Raw genomic sequence first — 18,379 nt, 5'->3', positions numbered from 1 at the left:
CTTGGCTGTTCGGTAAGTTCAAAGGCAGCCTGGACTATTCGAGACCCTCACATAGGTCTCAAAAATTCAAATAAATAGGAAGACAGACATGATAGATAGATAGATAGATAGATAGATAGATAGATAGATAGATAGATGATAGATAGATGTTAAATAGATGATAGATAGTAGATGTTAGGTAGATGATAGATAGATAGATGATAGATATATGATTGATAGATAGATGATAGATAGATTAGATAGATGATAGATAGATAGATGTTAGATAGATGATAAATGATAGATAGATGATTGATAGATAGATAATAGATGGATGGATAGATAGATAGATAGATAGATAGATAGATCTTTACTCCATCACAGTGGTTTGCATCTGACAAAACAATGTTTTGCAGATATGACTAAAGATCTTGGATGAGGTGATCCTGGGGCTGGTGGGGCCCTAAACCCCACAAGCAGTGCCCATAGCAGAAGAGGGGATTCGATCAGCCAGGCTCCGTGCAGGTGGAGGCCCAGCTCCAGGCCAAGGGATGGCAACAGCCACCAGAGTCTCCAATGGTGGGAAGGACGCTCCTTAGAGCTTCATTGTAGGGGCGGTGAGGGACCCCTTGGCCTTGGTCTTCTCTCCCCCAGAGCTGTGAGAAGCCTTGACGGGGCATCATTTGTCAGTGTAGTCCTGGGAGACGCACACAATGGTCTAGAGAAAGAATGGGCCTCACAGGTATCTCCAAAGAGGGAGGACCTGCAGATAGGGCTGCTGGACGGCACTCACGACCTCTGAGGATCCACTCAACTGTCCCTTGCCTCCCCAGTGTCTCCTGTGTTAGCAATGCTAGGCCCACAGTCTGTCACCATGGATTCTGAAACTGACTGTAGACTCAGGAAGGACTTGACCAGAGCGTTCAACCCTCTCGGTTGCAGACAGAGGCTCAGAGAGGACCATGTCTAGAGACACCCAGTTAGAGAGGCAAAGCCTGAAATTGTGCCTGGGGTTGTGATGCCCAAAGCTGTGTCCTCTTTGACCCCTTTCACATCTTCATGGTGGACCTGGAGCCTGCCTTTACCCATCGTGAGCCAACATAGACGGCCTGGGATGGACCGGTTGACAGCTCTTTCAGGGGGGCTGTCTGGGCGGGTGGCCGGTGGATCCACACAAGGAGAGCTCGGTGCCAGTGACAAGCAAAGAGCTTGTGCTGACTGACTAAGGAGCTGGCACCTGAGGTGTTCAAGCGGGGCCCTGACACAGTGTCAGCCGAGGCTGAGGGGCGGTCAGATGAAAGGGAAGTGTGGATGGCTGGGATGTGGACAGGGATCAGTCACCAAGCAGGCGGCCTGCGGCAAACTGGGTGGTCCCCGGCTAGTGCTTGTCAGCCCCCGTGTCTCCGACACCTCGGCCCCTTCCCTGGTCTCACAGATGTCAAGTTCCCCTCCCGTCAATCAGTCAGCAACTCAAGGGTCCGTTAAGCCGGATGCTGCCCGAGGCTGGTTAGAATGGGAACAGTGTCCTCAGCGAAGACAAGTGCCTAATGGTCACAGCTTGGTGGCTCCCTGTGTCTGAGCTGTGCCCAAACTCCTGAGTATGGTTACTGCTCACCCCCATCTCTGAAGAGGGCACCAGTGTCATTGGCATTTACAGCTGGACCTCCAGAGACACGTGGGTGGAAGGCTCACGGCTACTGTCACAGTGTCATCTTTAGGTGTGTTGACTTCTGAGCCTGTCCACCTGGATTATTCTGGCTCACTGAGGGACACAGTCTCCACTCTCTAAATTCTCTTGTTATCAAAATAAAGAGATATGAAGAAGAAATCATTTGTCTTCTCCCACTTTCCACCGTGATTTCCACAAATGGTGGCTGGGGCCACAGTGATTATTTTGTGGTATGGAAGAGGAGGGGGCATAAATGATAGTTTGGAAAGAAATAAGCCAAACTGTTAGGACACAGAGGGTAGAAACCAACATGGCATTTTGTGGGAGCGAGCAATTAAAACCACAAATAGAAAGAGGGGAATAGAGCCAGCACAGTAGGGCACACGCCTTTCATGTCAACACTTGGGAGGCAGAGGCAGGCGGGTCTCTGTAAGTGAGGAGTGGGACTGTGGCGCTGCTGTGAATCTGTTTAGCAGGGGCAACAGCAGTTGTGTCTGGAGGTGGTGGAGACGACCTAACATCCCACTGAGGTGGAGAGTCCACGTGTCTTCAAACAACAATGTTACTCAGTGACAGAGAAGGACACAAAGTTGCAGGATTAGAACCACCCTGCCAGGTTGTGCTGGGAAGAGACCCCAGTCAGTAGCACAAAGAAGAGACCACACTGCCCATGGCTAGAGAGGGTCAGAGGCACAGAAAGAACCACGTATGGCTTCTGACTTCCCAGTCCCCCGGTAGTGTCTGAAGCCCATAGTGGGGAGGGCTTGCCACCACAGCTGAATACACATGCACAAATATACCTTGTGTGTCTGCTTCTGCCTCCTCCTCCTCCTCTTCCCCCACCCCGTCTTGAGACCAGATCCTGAGCTGGCCTCAGACTTCCTGTGTGGCTGAAGACAGCTTTGGATTTCTGATCCTCCTGCCTTTACCTCCCAAGTGTTCCGGGGGCACGAGTTGCCACACCTCATTCAAACCCAGGACTTTGTGCTTGTCAGTCAACTGGGAAGTCAGAGGCCTCGCCTAGACACACATGGTTCTTTCTGTACCCCTGACCCTCTCTAGCCATGGGTAGTGTGATTTCTCCTTTGTGGTACTGACTGGGGGAGAGAGGATCCTCTTTTAATCCTGCAACTTTGTATCCTCAGAACTTTGAGCATGGTACAAACACAGCCTCATCCCCTATATCCTGTGGCCTGTGTGTGTGTGTGTGTGTGTGTGTGTGTGTGTGTGTGTGTGTGTGACAGAGAGTAGTATCTGATGTCTTCTTCTAAAGACAAGGTCTCTCTAGGAGCCCAGAGCTCACTCATTGCTTAGACTGGCCAGCAAGTTCTCGCATCTTTCGTCTACCATCCCAGTGCTTAGCGTCAGAGACACCACACCATGGGCGTGGCTTTTGGGTGTGGGATCTGAACTCCAGGTCCTTACGCTTGTGTGGCAAGCACTTTACTGCCTGAGCCTCCTCAGCCCCCACGTTCTTCCTTCTATCAGCTCCCTTGAGCCTCCTGAGTTCTTTCTTTAATGAAAATATTTCCAATCAGATCGTCTCCTCCTCGGGTAAGCCTCTCTCTGGAGAAGCAGTGCAGAGAGGAAGCAGCCATCCCCATCCCAGTCTGTGATAGGTGGGCCTGCAGATAACACTGACCTTTTGATCTCTGAAAATGATGAGGTCAGCTAATGGATTCTTAGAGCCCGTAAAACCCACTCGGCTGTCAAATTGGTTCCAGAGACGGCAGGAGAGAGCAGCAGAAGAGCTGGGAGCCGGGAGGCCACTGCAGCCAAGGGCATGGGTCGTGCTATACAATCAGGGGACAGTGGCCTGAGTACAGAAGAGGCTGTCTAGGTTCAGGGCCAGGGTGAGGGGCTGCAGTTCAGGATGCCTTTGCTGGAGGTGGCGAAAGAGTGAGGGGACCCCATCCCCCACTCCCCACCTGGAGGAGCTGGAATCATGAGCTTTGTTGATCACTTTGGTGGACCTGGGTATGGTGGGAATAAGAGACTGGTTTGGGGACCCCCAGGGTCTTTTCCTGTCAGCTCCATGGCTTCCTGTCCCCACAGAACCTTCCACCAGGCCTTTTAGAGAGACCCTTGCCTCATGCATGCCGTTAGGGCCAAAACTCATAAATCTTGATGGTGGGCTCGTTGTAGGGATAGAGCACTCTATTGCCCACTAGGTGTGCCTGGAATTGCATATGGTCTGCATGTGCGAGGCAAAGGCCTCTGTCTTCAGGTAACAAGCTTCTTCCAGGGCATTTTCTTTGCCAGTTTTGCCTTGTGTGTGCCTCTAGGGGTATGGTCCTGAGCGATAGAAGCCCTTTCTGTGCCTGATCACTCAGTGCCCCTGCACTGACCCCTATCCCAGGACCCCAAGCATTCTCTTGGAAACACCCTGTCACCCATTAGGGCACAGAGGATGCCACACTGTGGGTATTTTCCTAGGAACCAAGACCCACATTATCGGCCCATCTTACTGTTGGCGTGGGAGAGAAACCCAGCCACTGCCAAGGGAAACAGGTCTGCTGTCCAGCCAGTCCCCAGAGGACAAAGCCTTCGAGATAGAGTGTTGATTTCACGTCAGGAAATTCGGCACAGAAACGCCAGCACTCAGCGAATGTTTTAAGTAACTTTACATGTCAACTCAAAACACAAGAACCAGAAAAACAGCAACCACGAGATCCCAGTTGACCCTGCAGTTGACCCCATAGAGTAAGGAGATGAAGGAAACAGCACGGGGAGAATCCAAGAAAATTCCACAGGCTGCCTTAGGCTCCCCTTCCCCCTGGTCTAGGGGCTTCTGCTTTTTGTTCAAAGTGGAGGTGCGGGTCCTATTATCTGTCACCCCAGCTTCAGGAGGCTGAGGCAGGAGGGTCATGGGTAGTTTGGGCTACACAGTGAGTTCAAGGCTAAGGCTGGGCAGTTTCACAAGACCCTGTCTCATGATGCAAAGTCAAAGAGGCTGTAATGCAGTGGCGGAGCTCATGCCTGGTGTGTGGGTCCTGGGTTCAATCCCCACCAAACAAGGCTAGAGAGAAAATTTCTATATTTTTTCTCCCAACATCTTCATTCATGTGTGTGATTGTGTGTGTGTGTGTGTGTGTGTGTGTGTATGTATGTGTTTGGTATGTATGTATGTATGTATGTATGTATGTATATATGTACGTGTATATATGTGTGTACACATTTGTGAATGTGTGTATACACATGTATGTGTGTATGTATGTGTGGTGTGTGTATTTATGTGTGTATATTTGTGTGTATGTGTGTATATGTATGTGTGTATATGTATGTGTGCACATGTATGTGGTGTGTATGTGTGTGTTATGTGTGTATGTGTATGTGTTTGCACATGTATGTGTGTATGTGTGTGTGTCTGCACATGTATGTGTGTGTACATGTGTGTGTGCTGTGTGTGTTGTGTGTCCACACATATGCACCCTCCACCTGTGTACACATGGTGAAGGTCAGAGGTTGATAAGGGGTGTTTTCCTCATCTCTTTACCTCATTTTTAAGATGGGGTCTCTCAGCTAGATCAACTGCCCCATAAACCCCAGGGTTCCTCCCGCCTCAGTCTAATTGAAGGCTGAGATTGAAGGCACATGATGTCACTCCCAGTGTTTTGCGTGGGTGCTAGGGATCAAACGTAGGTCCTCATGCTTGAGTGGCAGCCATGTTAGCCCCTCAGTCATTTCATTGCCATTTAAATTTCAGCTTAGCTGCTTGTCTATGCAACATCTTCCCCCACAGAGCTTTCTTGTATACTCCACACTGTGGGAGGCCATCCCCATCAGCTGCTGATTTCCTCTAGGACAAGAGTCCCATGTTCCTGGGGTTATTCCTTGTGGCTGCCTGGCACATGCCAGGTCTGCGGCATGAGACGGATCTCCATGAGCTTCTTTCATTGAGGGTCTCAGGCTCCTGGCTGCGGCTGTGTTCTGGCATTAACACCACACCCCCATGTGTAGGGATCCAGATGAGCTCTCTGAATCCTGAGACACATATACCATGAGAACACTCAGGGCAGCTTCGCTCTGAACATGGAGTGGGTGGGGTGTGGACGGGATTTGATTCGTTCCTTGGAGTGGCGGACTGAAGGTAGAAATGCCTTGGGACCATCAGCGGGTCCTGCTTCTCGTGTCCAGGAGTGGATACTGACTCTGATTGGTGGAAAGTCCTTTTGAGTTCTCCTCAGTTGAGGAAAGAAACATCACTTACATGTGTGAATTCAAGGTCAGCTTACCTATGAGGGTCATTCCAGATCTGTGACTCTTAACGGGAGTCAGGGCAATTGTTGGGGCTTGAAAACTGGACCCTTACTGTTTGACTGACATTTGTACATAAATAATAGGCAGTGGTGGCTGATGGATGATTGATAAGTGATTAATAGACAGATGATAGATAGTATAGTGGTTTGAATAGTTATGCCTCCTCCCACCCCGTAGACTCATGTGTTTGAATGCTTGGCGCATAGGGTGTGGCATGATTCGGAGGTGTGGCCTTGTTGAAGTAGGTGTGGCCTTCTTGGAGTGGGTGTTGCCTTCTTGGAGTGGGTTTGGCCTTCTTGGAGTGGGTGTGGCCTTTTGGAGGAAGTGTGTCACTGTGGGGGTGGGCTTTGAGGTCTCCTATGCTCAAGCTCTGCCCAGTGTGGAACACAGTCTCCCGTTGCTGCCCTTTGCATCAAGATGTAGAACATTCGGCTCCTCCAGCACCAAGTCTGCCTGCATGCTGCCATGCTCCTGCCATGGTGCTAATGGACCAAACCTCTGAACCTGTAAGCCAGTCCCCGATGAAATGTGGTCCCTTTAAGAGTTGCCATGGTCATGGTGTTTGTTCACAGACAGATAGTATAAATAGATGATGAGGTATTTACAGATGCTGACAGATGACAGACAGATTGCTCTTTGACAGATCTGTGTAGACAGGTTCTGGATGCACTGGAAATTTAAAAGTCCTAATGTGAACTGGGTGTAGGGAGTGACCAGGCCATGAAGAGATGCTCTGTGTCCCTTGTGTCCCAAGTCACTCTTGGAGTGAAGAACAAAGATGTCTGCAAGGTCCAGTCCCAGGCCACCTGAGGTGGGACAGGGCATGTATTAAGCATCATTTTGTTTATTATTCTTAGAAACCAACCCATCAGCATAAGCTCAAGTGTTTCCAACCACGACCTTTTAGCGTCTTTGTGAGCTGCAGTCACATGACATGGGATGAGCAGACGACAGTTGCTGTGTGGTTTGCGCCGAGGCCAGCTGCCTTGTTTCGCACACCAAGCCTTTGTGTGTGTGTGTGTGTGTGTGTGTGTGTGTGTGTGTGTGTAACTATATGTATTTAAATCCTTGTGTGTCTCCTAACTTGCTATACTGGCTAGTTTTATGTCTATTTGGCACAAGCTACAGTTGTCTAAAGGAAGGAACTTCAATTGAGAAAATGCCTCCGTAAGATTCAACTGTAAGGGGTTTCTTAGGATTGATGTGGTAGGTCCCGCCCACTGTGGGTGGAGGCATCCTGGGTTGGGGGTCCCCAGGTTCTATAAAGAAAAAAAAGATGGGGTTGGGGATTTTCTTAGCTCATTGTGGTAGGTCCTTGCCTGGCTGTGGGCCATCCTTGGGTTGGGGTCCCCAGTTCTATAAAAAAAAAAAAAAAAAAAAAAAAAAAAGCTGGCAGAGCAAGCCGGTGGCAGCACCTCTCCTTGTTCTCTGCATCAACTCCTGCCTCCTGATTCCTGTCCTTACGAGTTTCAGTCCTGACTTCTTCAGGATGTGTAAGCCAAAAACTCCTTCCTTCCCTGTCTTAGTCAGGGTTTCTATTCCCGCACAAACATTATGACTGAGAAGCAAGTTGGGGAGGAAAGGGTTTATTCAGCTTACACTTCCACATCGCTGTTCATCACCAAAGGAAGTTGGGACCAGAACTCACACAGGACAGGAACCAGGGGGCAGGAACTGATGCAGAGGCTATGGGGGGTGTTGCTTACTGGCTTGCTTCCCCTGGCTTGCTCAGCTTGCTTTCTTATAGAACCCAAGACCACCAGCCCAGGGATGGCACCACCCACAATGGGCTGGGTCCTCCCACCTTGATCACTAATTGAGAAAATGCCTTACAGCTGAGTCTCAGGGAGGCATTTCCTCAAGGGAGGCTCCTTTCTCTGTGATATCTCCAGCTTGTGTCAAGTTGACACACAGAAGCAGCCAGTACAGTCTCCAACTTGAGTTTGGGTCCTGCTGTTTTGTCAGAACCACAGAAGCCCTAATTAGGACAGACGTTGGTACCAGGTAGTAGGGGTGTTGTTGTGGCATGTTTTGGGGGAGGATTGTGGAAGGACTTTGGAACTTTGAGCTAGAAAAGGCATTGAGTGTTGAGAGCTCAGGGAGCTGCTCTGTAGGAGCTTGGGAGATAAGAACACTGAGAAAAATGCAGATGGTGGAGCCTGGCTTGTGAAGTTGCAGAGGGAAGTAAAGGCTCTACGGTGGTTCCGGTCACCTGGGGTTGAAGAATCAGCTGTGCCTAAGAAAAGACTGGCATCACTGGGGTGAGATCTGGGAAGTGTTTCCTCAGGGTCAGCACACAGGAGATGTGGCCCAGAGGCGGCCAACCTTGTACCTTGGGCTGGCAACAGAACTTGGTAGTGTGAAAGTCATTCAGGTGGTGCTGGTTTTGAAGACATGAAGGGGTCATGGAGAGCAACTGAGACTTGATACTGTGTAGCAGGGCTGGGATCCCTGAAGAGAGCCCAGGAGAGGCTCCAGGTGAAGGTGAGAACGGTTGAAGTTTAGTTTTAATTTGATTGTGACTATGCCCGGGTACTTCCCTCTTGAGGTAAGAATGTATTTAATTATTAATAGTGTTTTTTGTTTTTTGTTTGTTTTTGTTTTGTTTTGTTTTGTTTTTTATAGGAGCCCGCGGTTGAAAGACGTTGGATTTTGAAAAGACTTTGGACTTTAAAAGAAACTGGCTGTTTTAAAGAGACTGAATTTGAATCTTAACCAGGATACCTGGAGTGTTCATGGAGAGGACGTTAAAAAAATCACAGGCCTATAACCCCACCTACTCGGGGCTCTTAGGTAGGAAGATCATGAGTTCAAGGCCAGTCAGGTAAACCTAAAGTAAAAAGGGCGCTGGACATGAGGCCCAGCCCGTGTGAGATGCTGTGTTCAGTCTCCAGCATCATCATGGAAGGGGAAGAGAGAGAGAAGGGGACGGTGGAGGGAAGGAAGGGGGAGGGGAGAGAGGAGCTCTTGGCTTCAGGGACAGCTCAGCTCCAGCGCCCATGACTGAGCCTCTTAGCACAGCAGCTCTTGGGAGGCTCCTGGCAGGTCCTGACTCCTCCTCACTGCACACTCCCCTGGCAGCGCCAGCAGCCAACATTCCTCTATCTGCCGGACACACTGGGATTTCTGTGGCTATGTTTGCAGAGAGGGCTCTATGCGTTTAAGCAGCTTGCGTCAGGCTTTGGGAGATGGACCACCTTTGGTTCTCAGGATGAGGGCCAGCCCTGTGATGGACTTGATGGGTAGGGAGTCCAGGTCCTAACATCCTGAGGGGGCTGAGTCCAAGGTCCCGTTCACTGGGTGATTGACAGCTCTGCCTTTTGTGGCCAACAGTTCCTTCACGCTCTCTGCAGCTGGGTTGGGTGTGTGTGTAAAATACTTTTACGATTCTTACTTGACAGATAAGGAAACTGAGGCTGGGTCAGGTAAGCAGGGGATCTGGAGCTGTTGCCTGTGTGGGCCTGTGGGCACTCTGATCTCTAGGATGGCCTGTTATGGATCTCCTGAAGATGCAGCTGAAGTCAGGCTAGGTGAGCCTGGGGCTCTGGGCCACTCGGGATGACCTAGAGGCACGGCCACCTTTGTAAGTATGAGTCATTGAACGGCAGCCCAAGAAGGAGACATTTCTGACCAAGGCTGTGGGAACTGAGAGCTGGTGGGGGCTCTTAGATGAGCCCCTCCTGGGTGACATCGGGGTTCCTAGGATAAGAGGCCAATAGAGGGATACAGCCACAAACCGAGGCCTCCCTGGGCCTCAGAGCAGTCATTGCCTGGAAGGAATCTCTCTGGGAATGAAGGCAGCTGTGGGCACCTTCATTTCACATTCCAGAGCGGGTAGGCAAACTTCTTAGTTCTCAGCAATGCTCCCCACCACCACCTCCCAGTTTACAGAAAACAGTTATAGCAACCACTGGGCCCTCATACCCAAGAAGGCATGTCTCGTCCCTACTCCTGTTCTTCCGTGCCTGCTCATTCTGCCTCTCCATGTCCCAGAAGGAAGCTGGTATTACTGGGGAGAGCACTGGCTGGGAGCCCTAGGCCATACCCCAGCAGTAGCCCAGGATGGAGGTTGGCCGGAGCGCCCTTTTTTGGCTAAAGGCTGGGGCCTAGGATGCCATCCATCTAAGCAGCCCAGTTGGGCCTGGGCGGTCTCAAGAGCCTGGCTCCCACCCACCCTCCCCCTTATCTTGATGGATGGCACTTGGAGGGCGGTGGAAACTTCCAAGCTCTCAGGCCTACGCAGCTGCGGGCAGCACTGTGCTGGTTTTTACTCGAAGATCCAGGGTCATAAACTTTTAAAAATAGACACAAAGTTGCCAGGCTCATTAAAAGAGAACTTGCTGACTTACCCAGACACACTAGCCTCAGCTGTTCTCAATCTGCAGGTCTCGGCCCCTTGGGGGGGGTCACATATCAGATATCCTGCATATCGGACATTTACATTGTTATCCATACATGAAGCAAAGTTACATTTATGAAGTGGCAACAAAATAATTTTATGGTTGGGGGCAGGGGAGTCACCACAACATGAGGACCATATATTAAAGGGTGGAAGCATTAGGAAGGTTAGGACCACTGCTCCAGATGCTCTAGATGGTTCTGGAACTCACCAGAAAGATCTTATTTAGGTCAGGTGTTGTTTTGTCATGTCCTGCCCCCCCCCGACCCCCACCGTTTTCCTCTTGTTCTTCGAGTTTTATTCCTTGCTGAGAGAGGGGCGGGCAAATGTCTTCCTGGGGATGGGAGCACCCCAGAAGTCCCCCAGGGGCAAACATATGGCACTCTATAAATGCTCCCCTTGTGCTTGGAACAGAAAAAATAAGATGTCCTTGGATGGGGCAAAGGAGGGAGCCAGTGAAACAATGTTTTCACTGAGTGTCTGGGACAGAAGAGATTTTTTTGACTAGGACTTGTGCGGCTGTGGGCCCAGTGCCTGAGACGGACGCCATGAGAAGTGAAAATGTCCAGGGCCCTCAGCTGGTTGGTTCCCTTCACTGCCATCAGCAGACTCAGGGCCCTTCACTCACAGTGCAGAGAGTCCAGGCCTGGATGACTGCTTCCCCTTCCACCAAGTCCAGAAATCAGGGAGCTAAACACAAGAGTGGGGTCTCCCACACTCCTGACAAAGGGAGAAAGTGCCGGTTCAGCACTGGGTGGGATTAATTATTTTTGTTTTTTGTGTAGTGCTGGTGGGGGGGAGGGGGTGCAAAGGGATAGTGGAGTAATAAAATCAGGGCTTGGGGTGCTCCCACATGCTAGGCCCAGTGCTCCATCCCCAGCTCCCCCTTTCGGTTCTATAGTATGCAAATTGTGTGTAAGATAAAATCTGTATTCTGTAGGCCCACTGTTTGCCTTCCCCTAGACAATATCCCATCAGGACGCTTGTCAGTTCTGAGGATGGAACCCAGGGCCTCACAGATGCCAGGTTAGCATTCCACCACTAACACCCGCAACTGTCGCCTTTTTATTTTCAGGCCGTGTCTGTGAAGGCTCTTCTCGTTGTTACCTTGACGGAGCCTGTAATTAACCAAAACCCAAACAGCTGGGCACCCTTGTGAGCCATTTTTCTTGCTTGGATCATCTGAAGTAGGAAGACGTGCTTTAAATGTGGAGTGGACCTTCCGATGGCAACCCATGTAAAAGACGCCGAAGAAGGAAGCTATTTTTGCTCTTTGCTTGTTTGCCCTCACTCTGGCCTGCCAGGTTCATTTATCCTGCTGCAGAGGTGTCCTTTCTCTGGTATGAGAGCCTCCTCCTTCTCCAGGATTCTAACGTACACTGAAGGCTGAGATGTCTAACCCCAGGGACTGAACTGTGTTCTTAGCCTTTCCATTGGAAAACCACCATTGTTGGGCTAGCTGGGTCATACTCTGTTAGCCACTTTAATAAACCCCGTGTGTATGTGTGTATAGGTGTGTGTATATGTGTATGCATGCATGTGCTATGTGTAAGTGTGTGTAGGTGTGTATATGTGTATGTGTGCATGTGGTATATGTAAGTGTGTATATGTATGTGTGTGGTGTGTATATGTGTGTTGTATTGTGTGTGGTATGTATGTGTGTATGGTGTATAGTTGGTATGTGGTGTATGTGTATGTGTGTGCTGTATATATGGGTGTAAGTATGTGTAGTGTATATGTGTGTATGGTGTGAATATGTGTGTTTGTGTAGTGTGTATGTGTGTGTATGTGTAGATGTATGCATGTGCGTATATGTGTGTGTGTGACGTGTATGTGTGTGTGTGTGTGTGTGTGTGTGTGTGTGTGTGTTTGTTTTATCAGTTCTGTCCCTTGAGAAAACCCTGACTGGTAAAGGGCTCTAATGAGTTGTCCAGGTTGGCCTGGAACTCATGATCCTCCTGACTCAGTCTCCCAAGTAGCAAGGAACACAGTGCTGGGGCATCCAGCTCAGTACCTGTGGTGATTTTTTTTAATGTGCATTAAGTATTTCGTGGTACTGTGTGGACAAGCTGGGCTCAGAGGGGAGCCTTGGAGTCTACCAGAGCACAAAAGAGCCTGCCAGAGCCTGGGGCTGATGACTGCGAGGAGCGAGCCTTTCCTTCTGTCCCATTTGCATCAAGCAAGCAGGTCGTGTGCAACACTGGTGTGTACTCCTTCCTGCTCAAAGTGGACTTTGAGGACTGGATTCTTACAGCTGTCACTTTGGGCCCTTTCAGGCTGGTGTGACATATGCATCTAGAGAGCGATCTGGAAAAAACCCGCCAGGGTTCCTAGAAAGTGGGGCCATTCTGGCTAGTGGAAAATTGCAATTCTTTAGCTTTTGAATTGCTTTTCTTTTCAAGTCTGGGGCTGGAGACCAGGGCCTCTGCTGCTAAGCCGTACCCCAGTCCACTTCTGAGAGAGGGTTTTGTGGGTTCGGGACCTTCTTTGGAGATTGGCCACAGGGCTGCCCCCTCTCAGACCTCATCCCTCAGGAACTGGACCCAGGAGCTCTGTCAGGGCTGAGAGCTTTGTTATTTTGCCTGTTTCCCTTTCCTTATTGCCGTCTCCGGTCAAGATGACTGCGGTCTCTGTGATTGCTTCTGCTCCAGACAGAAGGAAGGGAGAAAGCAAAAGCCAACAGAATAGACTCTCGTCTCGGAGTGGGGGGACTTGCTGTGCAAACATAAATACCTGAGTTCGATTCCCATCCGAGGATGTTAGTTTGTGATTTTAATCATAGCCTGGGGAGGAGACAAGAGGACTCCCGCTGGCTAGCCTGGGCTAAATGGAGCCCAGGTCAGTGAGAGATGCTGTCTCAAGAAACAGGATGGGAGGGCTCCTAACATCAGAGATTGACCTCCAACCTCCATGTGTGCCTGCAAACACATGCACACATCCCTATACTGAGTACCCCATTCATAAAAGATTAGGTTCTAAACTATGTTGTGTCACGTGATCACCCATATCCCCAAGGGAGGCTGGGAATGGAGTTTTTTGTTGTTGTTTTTTGTTTGTTTGTTTTTTTGTTTTTGTTTTTTTATGCAGGAACTAAGACTGATGGGAAATGCTTCTGTTTCCAGTGTGTTTGCTCTCATTTGTGCACAGCCAGTGTGCACACCTCGGTGTGAAGGTGGGGCTCACGCCTGCAGTTGTGCGCGTTAGGAAATTTTCTACAAATGAAACTCCTAGGTCAACGTACAAGATGTGCTCCAACTGTGTGAAAATACTTCCTCTCACGTGGTCTTGAGAAAAACGTCTCGATTTTTCTTCTCTCTGGCATCTGATGTCAGCCCCTTTGTGTATTCTCTGCCCAGCTGACCAACGAGCAGATGCTGCCCTGAGTCTGCGGTGTGCAATGCTTGTTGCTGGGGAGAAATGCTTTCCCCCTAGAATGTAGACTTTTAGATATTTCGCTGTTTGTCGTTGTCGTTTGTTTGTTTGTTTTGTTTTTATCAAGTCAACCTTCCTGAATGACACTTGGGGACAAGGTCTGAATCCTTGTGATGCAGACGCCCTGTGATCTGCCGTGTAAACTCATACGTTCATGTTTGCCCAAGGAAAAATAGCTGAGAGGGAGGGTGCTCAGCTGGTCTCCAGGGAGCATCCCTGAGTGATGTTGGGACAGCGCTTGGGACTCCCTAAGCAGCAGGGACCTTGCTCCCTTCTCCACAAGGCGGAGGAGGCTGTATTTCCCAGAGTAGAGCTGTCTGGGTACAGCAGTTGCAAAAACTTTGAAGGGTTTACTCGGCAGCTCCTTCCAGAGCACCTCGCTTCAGCCCTCCTCGTAAACAGCTTGTAAAGGGGCAATCAGCCGGGCCCCTCTGCGCTGCGCTAATCTGATGTAAGCCAGGCGCTGATTTATATACCCCAGCCCAAACAAGTCTACCTGTAGACCATCAAACTGGAATTTCTTCCGTCCTTTCTTCTGCTTTAGGGAACTGCTTTCATTTCTCCCTTGCCGGAGGGAAGCGATGTATTTATTTCAAGGAACAGAGAGGATCGGTGGGCAGGATGCTGGTACAGGAGGGGGTGCTTCTGGGAGGGGGAAAGCTGCCATGATGGGGGGAGCCTTTGCAGACAGGGAGTCCAGGAGGGGCCAGGATAGCACTGCCTGCTCGATTTGTGTGACTCAGATGACCTGCCTGGCACTTGTTACACAACAGACACATCTGCGAGCTCACAGATAGGAGCTCACAGGGCTCCTCCAGCCACGCTTCAGAGCACAGCAAAGGGACAACTGGGGTTGGTTCACTGCTGTCTGTGTTGGTATATGTGTTACATTTACACACACACACACACACACACACACACACACACACACACACACACCTATGGAAACCAAAGGACAAGTTACAGGAGTTGGGTCTCTCCTTCCGCTTCCTGGGTCCCAAGGATTACACTTGGTGGCATCCTCCCCTGCTGAGTCATCCTGCTGGTCCCGCTGGTTCCTTTTCTTAAATCTTTTTCCTTTTTTTTCTTTTGAGAGACCCTCACATAACCCTAGAATGTAATCTATAGCCAAGGATGACTTTGAATTCCTTTAATCCTCCTGCCTCTGCCTCCTGAGGTTACTGACTCACGCAGGGTCAGGGATTGAACCCAGACTGAAGTAAACGCCAGACAAGCAGTATACCTACTGAGAGTATTACCCACTAGCCTTTGGCCTCGGTGAACCCACCAGGGTCAGCCACTCTCATCTCACCGAAAACTCCAGGGTAGACGCCACATGTAAGTGGTGCAGTATGGAAAATTAAAATACACAAAAAGGCATAAGATGAAACTGCCTTCCTGGCGTTCCTGGTCCCTGTCCTCGCCACTAGCAGGGACTCTACTGAGAGTCAGGACCTTGGCACGAGGCATAGAGGCATAGTGTGGGTTACACACCTTCCTCCTGGGCTGGGCGAGCTCTCCCAGGGTTCCCGTCTGAGCTCCCTCTTTGTCCTTCTTGGCTCCTGACTTTATCAACCACCTTGGGACTGTCCCAGTGCCTTGTGGGTGTGCCTGGGAGCTTGTCTAGTTTCATCTCTAGAACCCAAGCTCAGGGAACCCAGGGATACAGTCTGTTCCCTGAGAGGCCAGCCAGCCCATGGCACACAGTAGGCCCGTGGTCCCGTCTGGAGAGTGAGTTGAAATGTAATTCTGTATGTGATATCACACTACAGGATGCTCGCTCAAGATGGTTAGGTTACCTCACTGAAGGCCAGCCAGCTTCTCCTGGAGAACCATCCCTGGCCAGTGGGATACCTGGGAAGCTCATAGCTGGGAGGAGACATTTCTGCCTGACTTAAAAGCTTGAGGGAGACTTGTGTAATATGAAGGGGGTGGGCTTCTCCTTTAAGCAGTCACTGGGGTCAGGAAGCCCAGTGCAGTGTGACCACATCTGAACTTGTCACATTGGCAAGGGCAGTGCTTCTGAGAAAGGCCACAGTCAAAGGAGTGGGGTGGGGCTTTCTAGAGGGGACTCGGCTCGACCCACTGCAGTCTTAGCTTGAGCCAGTACAGCTTTTCTGGAAAGCTCTTTAATTACAAACATGGAAAGCCAAAACACACACTGGGCACTTGGTGAGCTGTTATCTGGGCCGTGCAGATCTAAAGAAAACAGCTCTGAACGTGTGCGGGGCTCGTCATTGCAGGAATCCGCCAACGAGGCAGACACACCAGCCTGGATTCGACTCATGTGAGACGCCAAGCACAAAGGGCTGGTTAAAGATGGTGACAGTTTATCATTTAGCTCAGAGCTTGGGGAACTTCTGTGAGTAACCAGAGAGTAAATATTTAGGCTGAATAGGCTACAAGGTTTCTTTTGAGACTACTATGAAGGAGGTTGAGACCACACACACACACACGTACACACATGCACATGCTCACACATGCACATACAACATATATGCACACACATGCACACATGTATGCATGTGCATCATGCCGGCAGACACATACATACTCACACGTACACACGCACACGCAGAGGTACACATGCACATACACATATATGCACACACATACACACATATGTATGCATGTACATCATGTCAGCAGGCACACACACATAGTCACATGCACATACATACAACACAAGGAACACATACACCTAAGACACACAGGTATACCTGCATGCCCACTCACACAGACACAAGAACATGCACACATTTGTACACATACACATAAAAGCACACACACACACATATACACACACACTCACATAGGCATACGTAAGCACACATATGCACATACGTGTACACACGCATACCCACATACATGCATGTCAGCTAACTATACAGGCCCATGAAACCCAGATATGGCCAAGAGGGTCTGAGGAAGTCAACTCTGGCTCTAGGCCAAATATAAACAAACTACTAAGCATCATGGGGGATAGCCACACATCTTCACAGACATAGTAGTTACGAGATCACCATGTGGTGTCACACTGTGAGACAGGGAGTGGGGTGGTCTCCAGAGTGGGGCCTTTGAACACCATACTTGTTAGTGTGCATGTGTCAGATGTATGTGTGTACGCATCGACATGTGTGTATTTACCAACCCTGCCTTCCATCCATCCATTCATACCCCCTCTCTGTCTGTCTGTCCGTCTCCCCCTCCCCCCACATACACTCTGAGACATCAAGGTCTGCATTTGGTGGGACAGCCTCCAATGTAAATACTGGCTTCTGGGTTCTTTTATGGCTTTTGCTTTGTTCAGACTTTTGAAGCTCTTGGTATTCATGGATTCTGTCTAATTCCTCCCTCGGATGTCTGAGGCTTCTTGGAGATACCCCTGCGGGGCCTTGAGGAGTACGGAGGGCACCTCCCATTTCTCGGTGAAGACACGAGGACGGCTGGAGTCTGGAGTCACTGTGTTCAGGCTCAGACCCCAGCAGGCAGCAGCAGGAGGAAGTAGGTCTGGCTTTGTCCCTTTATTCTCAGGACTCCTCTCCAGCTCTGTGCCTTTCCAGGAGAGACTCTGTGTCATGGGGTTGTGGGCAGGACAGGGTGAGTTAGGCAGCCAGGTACTGGCCGCATGGAGGTTGTGATATGGAGCTGACAGCCCAGCTACAGAAGGGCAGAGGCCAGGCTGTCACTGTGGCACTCTTCTTCCCACCAGCTGATACTCTCCTGTCAGAAGCCCGGTCCCCTGCTAGGTGCCTTCTCCAGGCTTCTCCAGGCTGGGCTCTTCACCTCACTGGCTACGGCTTTATCATCAGAGAGGCCCTGGGTGCTGCCTGCCCTGTCCAGTTTCTGTCATCACTGGCTCCTGTCCTCAAAGGCACCACCACATGGAGGTTCTCTGTGGTCATTTCTTGCCTGTCAGTTAAAGCAGGTGTCTCAGAAGGACTAGGATTCGGTCCCCTTTGTGTCACAACTGTATCAACAGGGCTGACTATAGTAGGTGCTCAATAAAGTCCATGCGTGGCCCCTTCTAGAAACTTCTTTAGGCCAGAAGGACAGGGCTCTGGGCTCTGCTGGGGTTTAAGAGGGTACAGAGGAAGAAGACGTTCAAGGGTGGGAGGTCTGGCCTCACGATGCACTTCCTGCTCAGGTTCAAAGCCGGCCCTGCCCCTGGAACTGCCACGGCGAGTTTAGATTGTTCTAGAATCCTGCTGCAGCCTGTTCAAAGGCTCTCAGCGGCTGTCAGGAAGTGTCTCAGGGAAGTCCCATTAAACACGAAACCCAGATGCAATCAGACAGCCCAGACTTCAGAGGGGGCCCAGGCTCACACATGCTTGAAGAAGGCTGCGGCTCGGGGCTGGAGTGGAAACGAGCCCACCAGGCCTCTTCTCCTTCCACCTGTCGCCCCAGAGTCAGTCTCTGGAGCACAGGAAGCAGCCAGGGGGCCGGTCCTGGACAGGAATGCCTGGTGATTGCGGCTTCCTCCTGCTCCTTGGCACCGGCCTGCCATCTTTCTGTTGTGGTCTCAAAGACCAAACACGAACCCGGGGTTCCATTGTGGTTGCAATTTTGGCTTGTAATTTTATCACTTAAATCTAAATCCACTTCAGAAATGACATAAACTAATTGTCACTGGATAAACT

The sequence above is a fragment of the Rattus rattus genome, chromosome 17 (genome assembly GCF_011064425.1).
Source record: "Rattus rattus isolate New Zealand chromosome 17, Rrattus_CSIRO_v1, whole genome shotgun sequence".
Taxonomy (NCBI): Eukaryota; Metazoa; Chordata; class Mammalia; order Rodentia; family Muridae; genus Rattus; species Rattus rattus.
The sequence above is the reverse complement of the archived record's forward strand: the minus strand, read 5'-3'. Positions refer to the sequence as shown.